Source organism: Vicia villosa, linkage group LG5, assembly GCF_029867415.1.
Source record: "Vicia villosa cultivar HV-30 ecotype Madison, WI linkage group LG5, Vvil1.0, whole genome shotgun sequence".
NCBI classification, from domain to species: domain Eukaryota; kingdom Viridiplantae; phylum Streptophyta; class Magnoliopsida; order Fabales; family Fabaceae; genus Vicia; species Vicia villosa.
In genome coordinates this window covers 24,369,140-24,379,203 of record NC_081184.1, presented here as the reverse complement: position 1 = coordinate 24,379,203, position 10,064 = coordinate 24,369,140, and the positions used below count along the sequence as shown (strand labels likewise).

The 10,064-nt window shown below is 38.1% G+C and overlaps 1 non-coding gene across 1 annotated transcript; it reads left to right on the top strand.

Annotated features, from left to right (window-relative positions):
• The first annotated feature begins 9,631 nt into the window (after positions 1 to 9,631).
• LOC131608341 (small nucleolar RNA R71) lies at positions 9,632 to 9,738 on the top strand. Its single transcript, XR_009285607.1, has one exon. It is a non-coding gene; the product is annotated as a small nucleolar RNA R71 (small nucleolar RNA).
• Positions 9,739 to 10,064: the final 326 nt, after the last annotated feature.

Genomic DNA, 10,064 nt, shown 5'->3' with positions numbered 1-10,064 from the left:
GAGATAGAGTTGAAAGGAAAAGTACTTCTAGAAGCTGTCAGTTTCTAGGTAGTCACCTGATCTCCTGGTACAGCAAGAAGCAAGCTACCATTGCAATCTCTACTACAGAAGCAGAATATGTTGTTGTTGCTGGATGTAGTACATAGATGCTCTGGATGAAAATTCAGCTAGAAGACTATCAGATATATGAGAGTAACATTCCTATATTCTGCTATAATACTTCTCCTATTTGTTTATCTAAGAATCCAATCTTGCATTCTAAAACTAAACATATTGAGATTAAACATCACTTCATTAGGGACTATGTTCAGAAGGGTGTTCTTTCTTTAAACTTTATGGATACAGAACATCAGTGGGCTGATATCTTTACAAAACCCCTTGCTGAAGATAGGTTTAAGTTAATTCGAAGAACATCATTATGGATTTATGCCCAGAATGAATGTGTTGAGAAGATCTGATATATGGATTAGATTTGAAATGCTTATTTATTTTTCTTATCAGATGTTCTGGTTATGTTAATCATTTAGATACTCTGATTCTGTTATTGCTAACGTTTCATATGTCTAAGTATGATCCAGAACTTCTGTTAGATCAAAACAGATGTCACCAGCTATTCTAGATGATGACCACATGTTCATTCTGAAGGGACAAGCATGCGTGCAGTTGATGAGACGCCACCCTAGGTAACTATGCAAATCATTTCAAATCTCACGTTTTCTCCTCTAACGTCTATCAGCATTAAATGTAAATGATTTGGTTTCCGTAACGCTCATTGCATTTTATTTTCAAATCCGTGCCTATTTAAACACATCTCATATTCATTTTCCCTATTTTCACACATTCATCATCTTCGTTTATGCATTTGTCTCTTGTTCTCTCTCTTCAAAAACCCTAAAATCGAGAAACCCAGAAATCTCAGTTGTGCTTCAATGGCTTCTTCATCAAATACTCAACGCAAGGTCTCGTCTTCTCAGCAACATCAACAAGAACAACAATAGCAACATCAGTCTCCTTTGAAAACTTATTTGATTCCGTATGAAGATATAGAAGTTCTCTGTGAACTCATGGTGGATTTTGAAAATCTTTAGGCACATCAGTTTGACATCAAGACGAGTATGATGGTTCAAGGATGGGCAAACTTCTTTGATCGTCTTATTGGACCGGTTTATCCTTTATTGGTTAAGGAGTTTTGGACTCATGCTACTCTAACATCAAATGCCATTATCTCTTTTGTGTTAGGGCAAGAAGTGGTTATTACTAAAAAATTGATAAGGAAGTTATTCAATCTTCAAGATGTGGGTGGAATAACTGGTTCTATTCCTGGAAGAACTAATTGGGAAGTAGTCCATCCAGAGTTATTTACCACTGGAATAAACTCTCCTCATACCACTGATCTGAAGCCTCATTACAGAGTTTGGGCGAAGATCATTATGGGATCTTTCAATCACAGAAAAGCTACAAATTCTGCAACCTACATCAGCTAAGATCAGCAGTATCTTCTGTACTGTATTGGAAAGGGTATCAAAATCAACTTGCCTCAAGTTCTGTTCAATTATCTGAGGACACATGTGAAAGAATCTAGAGAAGTTGAATGTCTGAAGTATCCAAAGATTAAGAAGAACACCATTCCAATTGGAAGGTTGATATCGGACATTATGACTGAGAGTGGTCTGATTGATACTCTGAGAGCAGCTGGCTCTATTCAAGATCTGATGGTTGTTAGTGGAAGTACTCTAACTGCTCAGTCTATGAGAAGAATGCAGTTGATTAAGAAAGTGATCTCCACTCCAAAGGTGATTCCTGATATTCTGACAAGGAGAACTCCAGTTGCTGACTTCCCTCTGATGTTCAGGGAAGAATTGTCAGAATCTGTTCAACTCTATCTGGAATCTTGTGTAAGAGAGCAGTCAGAAGTTGACCCTGGTTGGATTCGTGGAAGATCTCTTCCATCTTTGGATGAGTTAAAGAAGAAGGATAAGAAGAAGAAATAGGAGAAGCTGAAGAGAAAAGTTACTGATGAAAGTGCTGCTCCAAAGAAAGCTAAGAAGCAAAAGAAACCTTCAGGTATTGTTATCTCTAATTCTATACCTAATAATAATAATTTTGAACAAGTATCAACAGAATCCCTCAAAATACCTAGAACTTCTGAACAGCTTCAGAAGCTTATAGAAGATCTTGTAGACACCTCTAGTTTACATTCTTCCTCTGACCTTCCTCCTCAGAAAAGACTATCTTCTTCTGAAATTCCATCTTCTTCGACCACCTCTAAAAGAAACCATCCTCTTCATTCTGAACCAACTTTGAACCCCCAACCTCTGAATGTCATCTTTCCAACTATTCCTTCTGAAAATTTATTCTCCACTAATCAACCTCATTCAACCATCTCCTTTCCTTCAGCAATCTCACCAATAACTGACCCTTCATCTACCTCCACCATAGATTCATTGTCCTCTCTATCTTCTTCAACACCCTCTGCTTTGTTCTCTAGAGAACCAGAACCTTACTTTATTCTTAACCCAGACTCTCCTATCACCCGTCTCAGAATCAACCCTCCAAAACCCTCTGTTAATATTCGTTTTGATTTATTAAAGTATAAGGTACGGACAGGGTTAGATGTTCTGAAGGTTGCTCATGACTCCAAGATGGAATTTCTAGATCTTCAAAAAGACTGTTTATCTGCGGCTCCTGGTCTTGCTAGACTCTTTTTGGAGTATGATGATGGAAAGTATTATCATCCTATCACCAACTGGAAGCCTCAGGAGGAAAAGCTATTTGTTGATGAGTGTAATACGGTGGGAGAACTGACTTTAATTTTATTTCGCAAACAATATTGCACTGAGCAAGAGTCGCCACCAACTTTTATTTTATCCAATTAGGAAAGGCATACAAGAATAGGAAAGACCTTCTTTAAAAAGAGATTGAGTTCGGGGGGTAGGTTATGCAAAGGGAAGGTGTAAGCACCCTTTGCATCCATGGTTATCCATGGGCTCTTAATTGCTTAGATCACTTTGTTTGTTTGAAATGTTTGAAAAGTGTCGTGTGTGTTTAGAAAAACAGTTTGTTTTGAAAATGTCTCAAAAGACAATGTTAGAAAACATGGTGTGAAAAGTATTTGATTTGAATTGATTGTGAGAAAGCACTTAAGAGTTCCTACCCTAAGTTTGTAAGGTCTTTCCCATACTTTAAAATTTTCCTTGGGCGATAGTACTATCCATACCATTTGAGGGTAGGTAGTCCTATACATTGGATGTGCGAGACATCGAAGGGTCGTCGAATCGTCATAGAGACTATCCATACCATAAAGAGGGTAGGAAGTCCTATGAGATGTGAATAGTCATAAAGGCAACATGTAGGGATACCTTAGCGTTCGAAGGGACTATCATCATTTAATCGAAGGCAACTCGAGGGACAAGATCATTTATTGTAGGCAACTCGAAGGACAAGATCATTTATTTTAGGCAACTCGAAGGGACTATGATCTTTTATTTCGAAGGGACAATGATGATTTTGAATCGTAGGCAGCAAGTGCTAAGGTATCCCTACGCTTCGAGGGACTTGACTATTTGATCGAGAAGGCAACAGAAGAGGGGAAACCCTAGAGGTGAGTGTGTGAACAGTAAGATGGGTGTGTTAGATTCATATATTTAATTATCTTGAGTTAGTGGTCTAACAGTTAATTTTATCTTACCATACAATCCTAAACCATACATCTAAACAGATACTAATAGCAATTATAATGTGCGGAAGGTAAATGCGGAAACGTAAACCTACGCTATTACAAAAACGTCCTTGCAACCTATACATCGATTTCTAAAATTTAAATGAATAATTAAATAATTATGAAGAAAACAATCACACGACATTCATAGGATTTAGAGATGAGAAGCGAATCGAGACAGAAAAATTAAAGTTAAACAGGCTTGAAGGGAATTAAGTAAAAAACTAAATTGATTAACTATTAAACTAATTATAAAATTAACTTCATGCCTAGTGGTAAATCTAAAATCAACAACTAATCCTAATTAATTTAATTGAAAGTTTTTGTTAACACTTGATTAAGTAAAAACCTGAAGAACTAATGATTAAAAGTAATTAACTAATTGACACTTAATTAAATTTTGATTATTAACTAAATGATACAAAATTAGTCAAGACCTAATTATAATGATTATTTGTTAATTAATAGTTAGTATTAATTTTAGGGTTAATTAAAAGGTTAATTAGGTGTTAGTTAATTAATAATAAAAAAACACATAAAAATAAATAAGAGAAAAATAAAATTGGGCCTGGGGGTGTAAACCATAATAGGGGCGTTTGGATAGCAGTGACTAGGCCCAAGAGGAGAAAGTCCAGGCTGCCAAGATGAGCGCGAGATCTTGCGAGGCAAGGTCCTGAGAGCGTACCGTAGGGATCACCTATCTGCATCTTTAGATCTAAATGAGTAAACGTCCAAAGGCCTGGATCTAAGGGTGCATGATATGTACGTGTGCGTCTGGTGAATTGGATCTGCATGATCATAGGAAAATAAAAGTGAAATAAAAATTCTGCAATAAGCATGACTCGAACTCACTCCATTGGCCTTAAAGCCCCTGAACGCGCTGCACTGCTAATCGAGCCATGAAACATTAGTCATCAGCGAATGGAAACAAAAACAAAAAATAGCAAAAGTGGTCAATGGGCTTTAACTATCAGCGAAGATCAAATGTGGGACCCGGTGCGTCTGAATAACCAATAGCGTGGAGAGAGACTATCTGGACTTGTTGACCCACCAATGGGAAGTGGAGAGATGAATTTGAATTGCTGACCGTCCAATAAAAGAGAGCCACGTGTTCATGCTGACTGGGCTCGTCATTGACTGGGTCGGAGAAGCGCCGAAACCCTAGGTCCGGTCGTCTTCTCCGACGACTCCGCCGCCACACCTGCAAAAATAAGTCAAAACGAAATGCAAAGGGCACCCTACCCCCCTAATTCGGCCCTCCTGGATCCATTGGTGCCATCATTTTATCCTGAAAACGCCTGTAAACTGAGTTTCGAAGAACATAAAGCAAACACGGTCATACATGGCAAGTTCTTATTCTAACGTTCCAGTTTGCATGTTAGGGTTCTATCCTGCTCTAAACAATCATATGAATTTGAATGCATGGTTAGAAATCATCAAAAACGCAAGAACTATAGAAATACGAATTTGGAAAAAGAGAACAAACCGTGGAGACCAACGGAAGTACTCACGATGCTTCAAGGCTTGGCAATGGACATGATTGCTTCTTGATACGTTAAGGAAGCTCGTTTGATCTTTAATAGCACTTGAAAACGGCTGCAATTCTAAAATCGAACTTCACTTGTTCTTGAGTTTTTGAAGTTTGGTTAGGGTTTTTTTTTTGGAGGATTTCGTCTTTTTCTTGCTCTTGATCTGAATGTGTTGTATATATATATTGCAAGAGAATTAGGTTAAGGTTTTTGGAAAGAATCCATATGCATTATGAGAAAATTTGATTTACAAATTTACACCAATACTTTCCATTCTTCATTCAAATATATTTTCAGCTCTTTTTCTCACGTTATCTTGGCCTTGTGGATTGATTTGGATTGATCAAATATTGGGAAAATTAATCATATAATATCTTATGATTATATTTGACTTATTTTGAATTTAAATAGATAAATTCAAAAAATAAAAGAAATAAAACCATAAAATAAATAAAAAATGATTTATGGGCCTCTTATATGATTAAAATAAATATCCATGAATTAATTCAAACATTTTCATACTTTATTTGATTTATTTAGGATTTAAATGGATAAAATCCAAATCAAAATAAATAAATTTTATAAAAATAAATGAATGTCATTATGGGCCTTTATTTAAGTCATATTCATGTTTGGAATCCAATACTTGGGGCCACTAGTCCAAAAAGCCACAATTGATCAATTTAGGTCTTTGTGCATTTCTTGAATTTTAACCAACTTGTACACTTCATATCTTCCTCAATTTTGATCATATGGGGGTGTTCTAGAACTTTTTAGAAAGTTCAATATGTCCTTTAAGTGATCCTTTTGGTTTCATCTCAATTGAGTCTTCCATGTTCATGTACCACTCTTAGAGAAAAAGTGCCTTTTTGTTGACTTTTAGAAGGACCTATAATGTCTTGGCTCATATTTTTCAAATGGTACATTTCTTGGTCTTGGGCCCAACATCAAAGTTGTAGAGAATCAAATTTCCTTGATTTTAGGATTTGGTTGCACAATTTCTGATAAATTATGAGAGACTTATGGCCGGTCAAAGTTTGGTTGACTTTCTTCTAGAAACCCTAACTTAGAAACTTTATCTTTTGATGATTTTTGGATCTTTTCCCGATGAATCATGATCAACCCTTGATCAAATGATGAATATCACCTCAAAGTGTTGAAGCTGACCAAAAATCAGGAGTTTTAACTGTAGGTTGACCATAGTCGACTTTTTGGTTAAATTGATCAACTGTTGATCTTTTGAGCTTCTGAATGAGAAATCTTATGAATCAGAGGTTGAAACTTGATATGGGATTTCTTTGAAGCATATAGGAAGCCATGAAGTCCACTTGAGGTGTCAGAAACCTTATTTCCTTGAAAAGAAGCCAGACCCTAATTGAGGATCTATTGCTTAGAAGCAGTGTGAGCATGCCCAATTCTTGTATAGCCTTGAGCATCTGATGATCATATGAACCTGAGGAGATTGTTTGAAACAAAATAACTTTGAAATATGGTGGGAAAATTTTGGGGTATGACAGTTGCCCCTGTTCAATCTTCTTAAACCTGAAGAGGTAGATTGGCACGTCTGCCAATCGTGATTTGAAGGTAAAAGAGGATTAAACACTAGAATACCTAGAAATTTGCGCTCGTTGGTGCAGGAAATAATGATGGAGATGGGCTTAGAGATGCCATCCAATTGTTGACGGAGTGTTGTCCGAGATGGGCTTAGAGATGTCATCCAGATGCTGACAGAATGTTGTCGGAGATGGCCTTAAAGATGCCATCCAGATGTTTGACAAGATGTTTGTCTAAAGCAGATGCTTGTTTAAGCGTTTGAAATGCTTCAGTGCATTTATCGGTGAAAATAAATTCGGCGTCTTTCATGAGTAGTTCAGTTAAGGGTTTGGTTATTTTAGAGAAATCTTTAATGAAGCGTCGGTAAAAACCAGCATGTCCCAGAAAACTTCTTATTTCTCTAACGGTTTTGGGAGGTTGAAGGTTTTCGATAATTTCGATTTTTGCTTTATCAACTTCGATTCCTCTATCGGATACGATGTGTCCAAGTACAATTCCTTGTCGAACCATGAAATGGCATTTTTCCCAATTAAGGACTAGGTTTACGCTTACGCATCGTTTAAGCACCATTTCAAGGTTTTCTAAACATTTTTCAAAACTTCCTCCACAGACAGAGAAGTCGTCCATAAAGACCTCCATAATTCCATCTAGGAAGTCGGCAAATATTGCCATCATGCATCTTTGGAAGGTCGCGGGTGCATTGCAGAGTCCAAAAGGCATTCGTCTATAAGCGAATGTACCATAAGGACAGGTGAATGTGGTCTTCTCTTGGTCGTCAGGGTGGATAGGAATTTGAAAAAATCCGGAGTATCCATCCAGATAACAAAAATGTGAGTGTTTAGCTAGGCGTTCGAGCATTTGATCTATGAAAGGTAAAGGGAAATGGTCTTTTCGGGTAGCTTTATTTAGCTTCCTATAGTCAATGCACATTCTCCATCCAGTTTGGGTACGTTGCGCTACAGATTCTCCTTTTGCGTTAGTGATTACAGTGACTCCTCCTTTCTTTGGTACGACGTGAACGGGGCTAACCCATTTACTATCGGATATAGGATATATTATTCCAGCTTCTAGCAGTTTTTGGATTTCCTTTTTAACCACATCGCTCATAATAGGATTTATTCGCCTTTGGTGTTCCCTAGAGGTTTTACTATCGTCTTCGAGCATAATGCGGTGCATACACAGAGAAGGGCTTATACCTTTCAGATCTGATATGTTGTATCCTAAAGCGGTAGGGTATTTTCTTAGGACATTAAGTAATTTTTCAGTCTCGGTTCGTCCTAAGTTGGCGTTCACTATAACTGGTCGGTTTAGTTCTTCGTCTAGAAATTCGTATCTAAGATCAGTAGGAAGTGTCTTCAGCTCTATAGCAGGTTTCTTAGGTCCAGGTATAGGATCAGGGGTTAAAGCTAAGCATTCACTCAGGTGGTTATCTTGATATTCCTCACGCCAGTTGTCATCTTCAAAAATTGGCGGCATAGGAATTCTTAGGATTTCGGTTTCCTTATTTGGTTCGGATTTTATTTCCTTGACACACTCGTCGATTATGTCAGCAGAACAGCATGTGTCAATTATAGAAGGTGCTTTTAGGAAGTGGGAAAGGATAAATTCTATTTTCTCTTCTCCTACTTCGAAAGTAAGCTTTCCTCGCTTTACATCTATAATTGCACCAGCGGTCGCTAAAAATGGTCTTCCTAAAATGATCGGGATGTTAGAATCTTCTTGGATATCCATAATGATGAAGTCAGTTGGGATGTAGAATTGACCTACACGAACAGGGATATTCTCTAACATTCCTACAGGATATTTAACTGAACGGTCTGCTAGTTGAAGAGACATTCTTGTTGCTTTAAGCTCACCTAGATTGAGTTTCTTACATGTCGAAAGAGGCATCAAACTAACACTAGCTCCTAAATCGCATAAGGCTTTCTCTATGATGGTTTTTCCAATTACGCAGGGTATAGAGAAACTACCAGGGTCTTTCAGTTTTGGAGGCATGTTGTTTTGGATGATAGCGCTACATTCAGCGGTAAGCGTTATAGTTTCGTTATCCTCGAGTTTCTTTTTGTTTGATAAGATTTCTTTTAAGAACTTAGCGTACGAAGGCATCTCAGTTATGGCTTCTGTGAACGGTATGGTTATGTTTAATTGCTTCAGAAGTTCTACAAATCTTTTAAATTGCGCTTCGGTTTTTGATTTGGCTAATCTTTGAGGGTAAGGAATTGGTGGCTTATAAGGTGGTGGTGGAACATAAGGTTTCTCCTTTTCGGGTTCCACTTCGTTATTGTTCTCATCAGTCTTAGCAGTGTGTTCGTCAGTTGTTTTCTTTTGGGTTTCCTTTGGCTCTTGTTGTGACATGGGTACGTTTTGGGTTCTAGGATCTATGGGTCCATCGTAATTAGTTCCACTTCGTAGTGTTATCGCGTTCGCATGTCCTTTAGGATTGGGTTGATCAGATGGGACTCCAGTCAAGAGTTGGCATTCAGCAACTACATGCCCAGTCAATCCACAAATCTCGCAGTTGGGTGCTACAGCGGCAGCGGTGGCTGAAGGAGTGATGGTCAAATTCTCGATCTTTTGAGTTAAAGCGTCTACTTTAGCGTTAACGCGGTCTATACCACTAATTTCGTACATTCCTCCTTTGGTTTGGGCTTTCTCTAGAGCGGCTCGTTCTCCTCCCCATTGGTAATGGTTTTGTGCCATGTTCTCTATGAGTTTGTATGCTTCATCATGGGGTTTGTCCATTAATGCTCCGCCAGCAGCGGCATCTATAGTCATTTTAGTGTTATATAAGAGACCACCATAAAAGGTATGGATGATCAGCCATGGTTCGAGTCCATGATGAGGGCATATTCTAAGCATGTCCTTGTAACGTTCCCAAGCTTCGAAGAGCGATTCGTTATCTTTCTGGGTAAATCCGTTGATTTGACCTCTAAGCATAGCAGTTTTGCTAGGCGGAAAGTATCTCGCTAAGAATACTCTCTTCAATTCGTCCCACGTAGTTATGGAATTGGAAGGCAGGGATTGAAGCCACGCTCTCGCTCTATCTCTCAAGGAGAAAGGGAAAAGGCGTAATCGAATAGCTTCGGAACTAACGTTGTTGGCTTTGATAGTGTCGGCGTATTGCACGAACACGGATAAATGGAGATTGGGGTCATCTACAGGGCTTCCAGAGAATTGATTCTGTTGAACAGCTTGGACCAGTGAAGGTTTTAGTTCGAAATTGTTCGCTTCAATCGCAGGTGGTGCGATACTTGAATGCGGTT